Raw genomic sequence first — 11518 nt, forward strand, 5'->3', positions numbered from 1 at the left:
TAAGAAGCAGGAAAAATAGAAGAATAAGAGAGGGAAAATGTCAAATTTGCTTGGTCTTCAACAAAGAAACCCTTTTGTTTTATTGCTGTGCTTCATATACAAGTTGACAGACCAGTCCTTGAACAATGAGAAAATGTTTAAAAAAAATTGTGTATTAAAATGTTTTGATTTGTGTACATTAATCTGAATAATAATGACTTTCTTTTATTTCCAATTCTACCAAAGAGGACAGAAGATCGAAGCAACCCAAAGTGAAAGACTTGAAGAAATATAGAAGAAATATAGGCAATGTAAGTAGGATTAAGTGATTTTGGTGTTTGTGGCGTTTCCTGGAAGTAGCTGGTTTATACCTCCAAATGGGACGACAGTCATGGATGTTGAGATGACCTACGTCGCAGATTCGCGAGGACGGGCGGCTCGGATGTTCGCTAGCGACCTACGACAGCTACAGGCTTCCTGCCTATGCCTGTAGAAGGGGACTTTGAGATGTCATGCTGAAGTTTTCTGGAGATTATCTGGTTTCATTTTTGGGAAGCAGTCCACATGGAAAAATGATGCAGCCAAACTAAAGATACGCTCGATTGGTTCTTTCTAACCTCCCTGTTATTAAGAAGCAGGAAAAATTGAAGAATAAGAGAGGGAAAATGTCAAATTTGCTTGGTCTTCAACAAAGAAACCCTTTTGTTTTATTGCTGTGCTTCATATACAAGTTGACAGACCAGTCCTTCAACAATGAGAAAATGTTTAAAAAAAATTGTGTATTAAAATGTTTTGATTTGTGTACATTAATCTGAATAATAATGACTTTCTTTTATTTCCAATTCTACCAAAGAGGACAGAAGATCGAAGCAACCCAAAGTGAAAGACTTGAAGAAATATAGAAGAAATATAGGCAATGTAAGTAGGAATAAGTGATTTTGCTGTTTGTGGCGTTTCCTGGAAGTAGCTGGTTTATACCTCCAAATGGGACGACAGTCATGGATGTTGAGATGACCTACGTCGCAGATTCGCGAGGACGGGCGGCTCGGATGTTCGCTAGCGACCTACGACAGCTACAGGCTTCCTGCCTATGCCTGTAGAAGGGGACTTTGAGATGTCATGCTGAAGTTTTCTGGAGATTATCTGGTTTCATTTTTGGGAAGCAGTCCACATGGAAAAATGATGCAGCCAAACTAAAGATACGCTCGATTGGTTCTTTCTAACCTCCCTGTTATTAAGAAGCAGGAAAAATTGAAGAATAAGAGAGGGAAAATGTCAAATTTGCTTGGTCTTCAACAAAGAAACCCTTTTATTTTATTGCTGTGCTTCATATACAAGTTGACAGACCAGTCCTTCAACAATGAGAAAATGTTTAAAAAAAATTGTGTATTAAAATGTTTTGATTTGTGTACATTAATCTGAATAATAATGACTTTCTTTTATTTCCAATTCTACCAAAGAGGACAGAAGATCGAAGCAACCCAAAGTGAAAGACTTGAAGAAATATAGAAGAAATACAGGCAATGTAAGTAGGATTAAGTGATTTTGCTGTTTGTGGCGTTTCCTGGAAGTAGCTGGTTTATACCTCCAAATGGGACGACAGTCATGGATGTTGAGATGGCCTACGTCGCAGATTCGCGAGGACGGGCGGCTCGGATGTTCGCTAGCGACCTACGACAGCTACAGGCTTCCTGCCTATGCCTGTAGAAGGGGACTTTGAGATGTCATGCTGAAGTTTTCTGGATATTATCTGGTTTCATTTTTGGGAAGCAGTCCACATGGAAAAATGATGCAGCCAAACTAAAGATACGTTTGATTGGTTCTTTCTAACCTCCCTGTTATTAAGAAGCAGGAAAAATTGAAGAATAAGAGAGGGAAAATGTCAAATTTGCTTGGTCTTCAACAAAGAAACCCTTTTGTTTTATTGCTGTGCTTCATATACAAGTTGACAGACCAGTCCTTCAACAATGAGAAAATGTTTTAAAAAAATTGTGTATTAAAATGTTTTGATTTGTGTACATTAATCTGAATAATAATGACTTTCTTTTATTTCCAATTCTACCAAAGAGGACAGAAGATCGAAGCAACCCAAAGTGAAAGACTTGAAGAAATATAGAAGAAATATAGGCAATGTAAGTAGGATTAAGTGATTTTGCTGTTTGTGGCGTTTCCTGGAAGTAGCTGGTTTATACCTCCGAATGGGAGGACAGTCATGGATGTTGAGATGGCCTATGTCGCAGATTCGCCAGGACGGGCGGCTCGGATGTTCGCTAGCGACCTACGACAGCTACAGGCTTCCTGCCTATGCCTGTAGAAGGGGACTTTGAGATGTCATGCTGAAGTTTTCTGGAGATTATCTGGTTTCATTTTTGGGAAGCAGTCCACATGGAAAAATGATGCAGCCAAACTAAAGATACGTTCGATTGGTTCTTTCTAACCTCCCTGTTATTAAGAAGCAGGAAAAATAGAAGAATAAGAGAGGGAAAATGTCAAATTTGCTTGGTCTTCAACAAAGAAACCCTTTTGTTTTATTGCTGTGCTTCATATACAAGTTGACAGACCAGTCCTTCAACAATGAGAAAATGTTTAAAAAAAATTGTGTATTAAAATGTTTTGATTTGTGTACATTAATCTGAATAATAATGACTTTCTTTTATTTACAATTCTACCAAAGAGGACAGAAGATTGAAGCAACCCAAAGTGAAAGACTTGAAGAAATATAGAAGAAATATAAGCAATGTAAGTAGGATTAAGTGATTTTGCTGTTTGTGGCGTTTCCTGGAAGTAGCTGGTTTATACCTCCAAATGGGACGACAGTCATGGATGTTGAGATGGCCTAGGTCGCAGATTTGCGAGGACGGGCGGCTCGAATGTTCGCTAGCGACCTACGACAGCTACAGGCTTCCTGCCTATGCCTGTAGAAGGGGACTTTGAGATGTCATGCTGAAGTTTTCTGGAGATTATCTGCATGGTTTCATTTTTTGGAAGCAGTCCACATGGAAAAATGATGCAGCCAAACTTAAGATACGCTCGATTGGTTCTTTCTAACCTCCCTGTTATTAAGAAGCAGGAAAAATTGAAGAATAAGAGAGGGAAAATGTCAAATTTGCTTGGTCTTCAACAAAGAAACCCTTTTGTTTTATTGCTGTGCTTCATATACAAGTTGACAGACCAGTCCTTCAACAATAAGAAAATGTTTTAAAAAAATTGTGTATTAAAATGTTTTGATTTGTGTACATTAATCTGAATAATAATGACTTTCTTTTATTTCCAAAAAACAGGCATGAAAAAATAGAAGAATAAGAAAGGGAAATAGTCAAATTCACTTGGTCTACAACAAAGGAGCACTTTTGTTAATGTTATTCCAATTCTACCAAGGCGGACAGAAGAAGCAGCTAAAGATTTTTCTTTGGTTACATCTTCTGACATTAGACTCGGACTTTTCTTGAATTGAATTTTAAATGTGCGTATTGTTATGCATTTACTTTTCTACATGGCTAGAGGTATAGGGGGAGGGTTGAGATCTCATAAACATGTTTTTTTGCGCCTGTCCCAAGTCAGGAGCCTCTGGCCTTTCTTAGTCTTAAATTTTTTTAATTTTAGTTTCTTGTGACCAATTTGGAAATTAGTATGGTGTTCATTATCACTGAACTAGTATATATTTGTTTAGGGGCCAGCTGAAGGACGCCTCCGGTTGCGGGAATTTCTCGCTACATTGAAGACCTGTTGGTGACCTTCTGCTGGTGTTTTTTATATGGTCGGGTTGTTGTCTCTGACACATTCCCCATTTCCATTCTCAATTTTATTGGAAGAAAAAAGGCAATGTAAGTAAACTGATTTAATAGAGATATGCTTGGTTGGCTTTTTCTATATATTACAGTTATGTTAGTGAAAATTGGTTTGGTTTGCAAAATGAGGACATATTTGCAGTGTTTTATTTCAAATTTAAAATCAATATAGTGCAAATGTATTTGATTTTTTTTCAGTTTTTGGTATATTGAATGCATCGTGATATATTGTAAAACAGGATAAACTTTTAATTAATTAAAACTGATTTAAACAGCTTGATCAAATAAAATAAATTTTTCTCTTTTAATTTTTATAAAATTTTGACAAAATATTTTCTTTTATGACTCTTTGACAAAAATATAAAAATCTCAAAAAACTTACGCCACACACTTTATCAGAAAAATTTCATTTAATATATAGGAGTTTGACAAAGACTATTTTTCATCATTGAGAAGCTTAATATTACCTCAACTAAAGAATGTGATTAAAACGTTCAGCTGTTTTTACAGAGTATTATCTCCTTCGTGTAATGAAGGCGTCAGACCACTAGTTACTCCCTCAAATTTAGAACATTTGTAAAAGAAGGCCTACTCTAACACAAAACAGTGCTTTTGATGTCATTGTTAACTTTAAAAATTTAACCAACAAATTTGCAGAAATGATACTTTTGGTGAAAGAGAAATGTGTTTCGACCAATTTATGCAACTTGAGCCAAAATTCACTTGTCTATCAGTTTGCATTAAATTTCAGCATAAATGCGCTCCACATTATACTCATTTAAGATTTCCAGAAAACCAGACGTTATTTAAGGAGCACCTCTGTTTCTAAGGTCAGATGTACCACCTTAATAGTAGAATTTTGCAACAGAATATTTATCTTAATTTGAAAACAATTTGCCATTGACAATACAAATATCAAATGATCATTTCAGAAATACATTGTGCTTCAAGTGCAAAGTCTTTTCTAACAATTAACAATTAACATAGTTGTTTTCTGAGCTAGTTCTGATTGGTCAGGTTTTATTGTGTTTCTTGCTTTTGTTCTATGGATAGTTCAGTGGTATCTTGATTTTCAGGATATGGTGTGTGTTATTCAAAGGCATCTTTTTATGTAATTTTGAAATGATATACATTTGATATTTGATAGGAATTGAGATTGAAAGACCAAATAATATAGTGCATTAAGGTGGTACCTAAACTGGTCCGTCATTCTATCTACAGCTTCACACAGAAGGAACAAGTTGGAGCTATTGTCACCTTGTCATTAATTGGACAAGTCTTACAAATTCAACAATTTGCTAATAAAATTTGCCATTTAAAGTCATAGGAAATTGACCTCAAATGTTAATACTGGGATGCCGCAAAATAATCAAGTATCTGTTAATTAATTCCATGATGGTAGCGCAGATGAATGACCAACGAGCTTGTTAACATGTTCTTGACAAACTGAGCAGTTTATGTGGTACCTAATACTACAGGGAGATAACTGTGTAGAATCAGCTAAAGGTTTTAATGATGTGTTGTTAAGGGAATATTAAGCTTCTCAATGATCCAAATTAGTGTTTGTCAAACTGCTATATATATATATATATATAACCAGTGTAATTTTTCTGATAAAAAAGGTTGGTTCAAATTTTTTTGAAATTCTTGTAATAGGGTCAAAGTAAATACTTTGTCAAAACTTTATGAAAATTCAACAAGCCAAATTAATTTTAGTGAAGGTGTAAGCTTTTAATTTTGTTTATAATTTTCAAAATAACGTTAAAAAAACCATTTTGAATCAAAATCTATTTAAGGTAGATTGATGGTATACCGCCATCTTGGATTGTACAATCACAGTACAAAATCGGTCTAGGTATTTGCCTTAATCTGCAAATTTGGAGACAGATTTGCAATTCAATGGTTAGACTGTTTGTTCTATTTAAGGAAACTTGTTAATTAATCGTATTTTACAAAATATTTTAACAAATATCATTTGTTTTGGTTTAAAAAAAATAATTCAAATGAGCCATTTAAGGGGAGATAACTCTTCATTTTGGCAAATTATAAAAAAAATCTGTCTCAAAAAATATATACTGGTGATCTACCTTAACAATGTGTATGTTGAAAATGTTACAAACCAATCATTTAAATTAAAAATTTGAAGAAAAAATGTTTGTTTTAAAGGTGAGGCTTGAAATTCTCAAGTTACACTGTTTTCAACAATTTCTCCCATATTCAATCTAGTCTGGTAATCTTCTTATTTATCAAAAAAAAAAAGGTAATGTCAAGAGTCCTTTCTTTTCATGTTTGAATTAATTATTTTTAAGGAAATTCATATTCAATGTCAAACCTTTTTGGTTGGTTGATGATTTTTTTTATTGGTTAAGTCCTAGAATTTAAAATAGATTCTTCTCTTAAATTAACTTCAAATCCAAAGTTTAAAGAACTATTTCACTTTTACTTTCAATTAGGGGGAGGGGAATGGAGGGACACGTTCTCCATTTATTTGTTTAATATTTAGCATTTCTATGTTTTAAGGGAGATAACTAACTCATCATTAAAATAAGTTAACCACAACAATTAGGAAATGTGTTAAATTACCATACAAACCATTGTTGGTTTTCTACTTTGAATGGTTTAACAATAATCATTTTTTAGGCCCTGTATATCTTGTTGTTCAGTGTGAGCCAAGGCTCAGAGTTGAAGGCCGTACCTTGACCTATAATTTTTTACTTTTATAAATTGTTATTTAGATGGAGAGTTGTCTCATTGGCACTCATACCACATCTTCCTATACCCATCATAAGTAAGATATTCAAAAGAAGAAATTTGTTACTTTTGAATACATTTTGTACTCTGGTCTTTTAAAGAAAGCATATTTTTCTCAGAGCATAATCTATATATATGTTTCCTCCTTGGAATCTTTATTTGAGTCATTTTAAAATTATTGCAAAATATTTTGTAATGTGGTTTTTAGATATGTATTTGACTTTAATTTCAATTTTGTTGACACTGTCTCCATATTTGTAGAAGACGCAATCATTTCATCCCTATACGGGATGATGACTATGTAGCACTATTTCATATCTAAGTGCAGTATTTATCAATTAATGTTTATAGTAGGACAGAATAGAAGAGGCATTGTATACAACTATTCTTTCAAATTTAAGAAATGGTAGATGATTTATTTTAAACGATTAAATTTTGCTGTGGGGGCCTCGGTGGCAGAGTGATTACTACTGTAACCACTAGCTACTTAACACTGATGTTGTGAGTTCGAACCTGCTCTTGTGGGTGCGTGACAGTAAATAGACTCCAATTTTAATTGACTAGGGTTGCAAGTTTCATTATCAAAGGTCAGTGGTTTTTTCCTGGATCTCCGGCTGCCCTCACCAATAAAAACTGGTCAGCATGAAAAATCACAAAAGTGGTGTAAAAACACCAACAATCAATCAATTAATGTTTCTGTGCATTTTTTTTTTTGTCTAGTCTTAGAAACATTTAGAAAGGCAATTGACAAAATTAATTGATTTTTTATTTTAAATTTCATATCGCCCACATGTTACTATTAATTAAATGTATCATACAAATTCCTTTCATAATTGGTGATGTGTTTCGGTTGTTGTGGTATTGAGTCCTAGCAAATTTCATAGCAGGTTGAAATTAAGGGGAGGTAATATCCCTGTTAACTACTCATTATTTGATATTTTATGCATAAAATATTTAAAAGATATTGGATAATTCATGCATGAAATATTAAAAAGGTATTGGATAATAAATTAGGAGCATAATCTTTATGTTGCGTAGTTATTTGGTTTAGTTAAAAAAAGGTAAAAAACTGAAGCTGTCAAACGGAATTTTAGAACCCCTTTCCATAGAATTGTCAATATTTTGAGTTACAGCTGTTTGATATTATTTCTCCTAAGGCCAATTAAAATTAATTGATAGATTTTCATCCCAGCCAGCCCTGATTTTTTTTATTTTGAAAAATTTTCAATTTCTGGATTTTGTTCATTTCCGTTACCAATAACTGTCAATAATTTTGTTTCAATCAGAACATCGTTTCATTTTGTCCAACATCAGCCAACCTTTTATCCACCTGCATTTCATTTTGGCTTTGTATTTCTTCAAGAAATCTAACTTAAATGAATAAGACGACATATTCTGTGCTCTAACATGACAACCTCATCTACCAAGAATTGAAATTGATTACGAGAAGGGCATGAAATATTTGGATTATGAGTAAAACGCTTAATTTACATTTTGCATATGCACAAATCATAATATTTTCAACACTGTTTGAGTTTTCATATTAATATGTACTTATACAAATTGTGTTGCATACCAATGCATTTGCTTCATTTTCTGGGGACCACAAATCATCACTTAGAAAGCAACATTCTAGATGATAATTTTTAAGGGTAGAAGAAATTGTGGTTTACAACCAATTTTTTGCAAATTTTCAAAATATTAGATATGTTTTAACCCACATCTGGTACTTAATATGTAATATTATAATTTAATCCAATAAATCATCATGATTGGAAAAAATATATTATTGTGAAGAAAGAAATAAACATTTTTGTGACATTTCAGTTATTTAAATGGACAGTGGATTTTGATATCATGAAAACCAATGTTGAAAAGCCCTTCAAAACAGCTTGAAATCAATATCAGCTCTTAGAAAGATGGTTAGAGAGATCTTCAACCAAGTTTGAGGCTTACCCATGAACTAAATCAGGCAAGTTTATTTAAGCCATACATTTTTTATAGATTTTATAGAAATGAAAATGTACATGAAAAAACACAAGACATCAAACAATATATTGATTTGAATGTGTTTCATTAATATCTCCAAAGACGAGTTGATTATATAGGGAATCACTGAAGCATGACTGGAGTCCCCCCTTTAGTTCAGTCAATAGGTCCACCTTATAATAAGTACTGGATCTCCCACTGAAACATGTTTGTGAATGCTCAACAATGCACTAACCTGGGACAATAAGAATAAACGGTAAAAATATGGTTCTTTTGGCTTTACACACTAGATTTGTACGAGGCATGTAAATAACAACTAATATAGAAAGTAGACACAAATAAATAAATCATGTTTTTTTAACTGAAGTATTATTAATATTCACAGACCAATTGATTTTCATGGGGTGGAGCCATGGATTTTATATGAAGCAAGATTTTTAAGCAAGACAAAATTTTGTTTTTTACATTATTCATATCCTATTTGCCAAAAATAAATCCAGAACATTTTTTCTGCAACTGAATATGTAGGTCTGATTATTTGTTTAAACATTACAGATTAGTAATTGGTTTGTCCATAAGGATTTAGACTGGAAATGGCAATTGAATCTGATTTTTAAAGTAAGTTTTGATCATTAATTTCTAAACTAAAATAGTGTAAAATGTGAATTTGTGTGAGATATAATGTTTTTGACCTGTCTATCCTGTCCATCAACCTGTTTCTTGTCATTAGAACAGAATTTTATAAAACAAGGTAGTTCGTACACAATACTATGTAGTTGCATGTGCATGTTAACAAGAAATTTTGAATGTTTTTCCCTAGAAGTAATGTTATGCCCCTCTGGACTTAAATTAAGGCCTATACTGCTGTAACAGTTTCAATACAAGTCCTCTAAAACTGCACAACAGAATTTCATGGATCTTTGAAGTTAATGAGGACAGTATATAGCATATCCACAAAATATCAGTTCACTTTTTTTCTAGCAATACAAGCACAATAGATTTCTTTAACAAGTATATGTTATTATAGTAGACTGTTTTGTGAAAGATATCTATAGTGCTTAAATTGACCTGTAAAAGGAATATTTCATACAAGTATATTGCTTTTATTATTTGTTTATAGGCTGATGTGAGGACTGATTTTATGGTGTTGGAAGTAAGAACTGGCGATCTTATACTGCTAACATATTGGTAGATATACCCAAATTTTTATCCTCCACGTAACACATATCTCAGACAATTTCTATAATGGTGGACAATCAACTTTTTATGCCCCACCTACGATAGTAGAGGGGCATTATGTTTTCTGGTCTGTGTGTCCGTCCATTCGTCCGTCTGTTCCGCCTCAGGTTAAAGTTTTTGGTCAAGGTAGTTTTTGATGAAGATGAAGTCCAATCGACTTCAAACTTAGTACACATGTTGCCTATGATATGATCTTTCAAATTTTAATGCCAAATTAGAGATTTCACCCCAATTTCACGGTCCACTGAACATAGAAAAGGATTATGCGAGTGGGGCATTCATGTACTGAGGACACATTCTTGTTTAAAAGAGTTATGCCCTATGGAAATATAAAATAAGTGCAACAAGTGGAACATTGGAACTATAATCTTTCAATTTAATCTAAAAGTGTTTGATGTCAGTTAAATAACGGTTCAGGTATCATGAAGATTGAATTACATTGAGATATTCAGCTCCAGAGGAAAGGGGTACATAATTGACCGAGATAGTCAAGATACTGACAAACTTTGAAACAGAAATTGTTTTGGACTTTTTTTCTATTTATCAAGATTCAGACTAAATATCCAATGAATTTCTTTAGTAATTGTTAAGCACAAACTTGAATGTTCAAAGTATAATTTTTTATCAACCAACTTTCTATCAAATATCCACAGAAATCAAAGTTTTCCTCAATCACAATGAAAATTATTTAATCTGTAGATTTTTTGAAGAGTTTAGATAACTGATTAAACTTTGTATTACAGGTTAGCATCACAGCTTGTCCTTTTGCATACTGTCCAGAGTAGAATTTGGATCTTTTTGAGGTGAAAAAATATATATTTGTCCACATACAAGAGGGTGGTAATGGGGATACCTTTATAACCAATAATGGTAAAAATTATTACAGAATAATGGTTACTGGAACTTTGGAGCATGCAATAAAATGTAAAGTTTTAGATGATGAAAATTAAACAAATTTTGACGAATCAAATTAGTTTTCTTCCAAAAAAAAAATAACAGTAACAATCATTGTTTGATGCTAGCAGTAGCCAATAATAACTGCTTGACGCCTGATGGTAAAGGGCATTACTACCCTCATACAAATTTTGTTAATTGTTGTAATCTTATGGACAGTTTAAATTTCTATAAATCTTTATTATTTGCAATTATATTTCATTTTTATATTTTCTGCTGCAGCCTTTATAGATGCAAATCAGATCTTTTAATGTTAAGAAGGTTTATAGTTCTTTTTAACTTCTTTCTCTTATACCATTTTTAAAAGAAAAATTACCACTCAAATATTTAAACATTACCTAATTCATATACTTTAACAACTAACTTGAAATTCACTATGGATTGTCAAGAAATGAAATATGATTTTATTTATTTTACAGGTGCCCTTGTGTGGTCAATCCAATGGACAATAACAATCATGCAGACCAGATATATATTGCTTTTTAGTATAATAAAATCTTTAAATGATAATTCTGAAAGCCAAATGATTCATTTTTTTATGCTGTTACTTTTTCCATTTACTGTAAATTAACAAATTTTTGTTTTTAATGCTGAATAATATTCGTTTGGCTCAAATAAAGTATACAGATATTTAGCTCCAGATTTTGATATATGTATTCCTATGCAAATAAAAACTTGTATTATAGTTATAAAAATAGTTGATTAATACTTATCATTTTATAATTATTATTTGATGAAATGGAAAATTATAATTGTAAAGGTTGACAATTTGATAGAATAAAATAGTCTTTTATGATTGACTGGTAGACAGATCAACA

The 11518-nt window shown here is 32.4% G+C and overlaps 1 long non-coding RNA gene across 1 annotated transcript; it reads left to right on the plus strand.

Annotated features, from left to right (window-relative positions):
- Positions 1-8527: 8527 nt before the first annotated feature.
- Positions 8528-11221, plus strand: LOC134701845 (uncharacterized). The gene is made up of 4 exons (XR_010104226.1): positions 8528-9125; positions 9628-9695; positions 10490-10549; positions 11120-11221. It is a non-coding gene; the product is annotated as an uncharacterized LOC134701845 (long non-coding RNA).
- The last annotated feature ends 297 nt before the right edge of the window (positions 11222-11518 follow it).

The sequence above is a fragment of the Mytilus trossulus genome, unplaced genomic scaffold (genome assembly GCF_036588685.1).
Source record: "Mytilus trossulus isolate FHL-02 unplaced genomic scaffold, PNRI_Mtr1.1.1.hap1 h1tg000350l__unscaffolded, whole genome shotgun sequence".
Taxonomy (NCBI): domain Eukaryota; kingdom Metazoa; phylum Mollusca; class Bivalvia; order Mytilida; family Mytilidae; genus Mytilus; species Mytilus trossulus.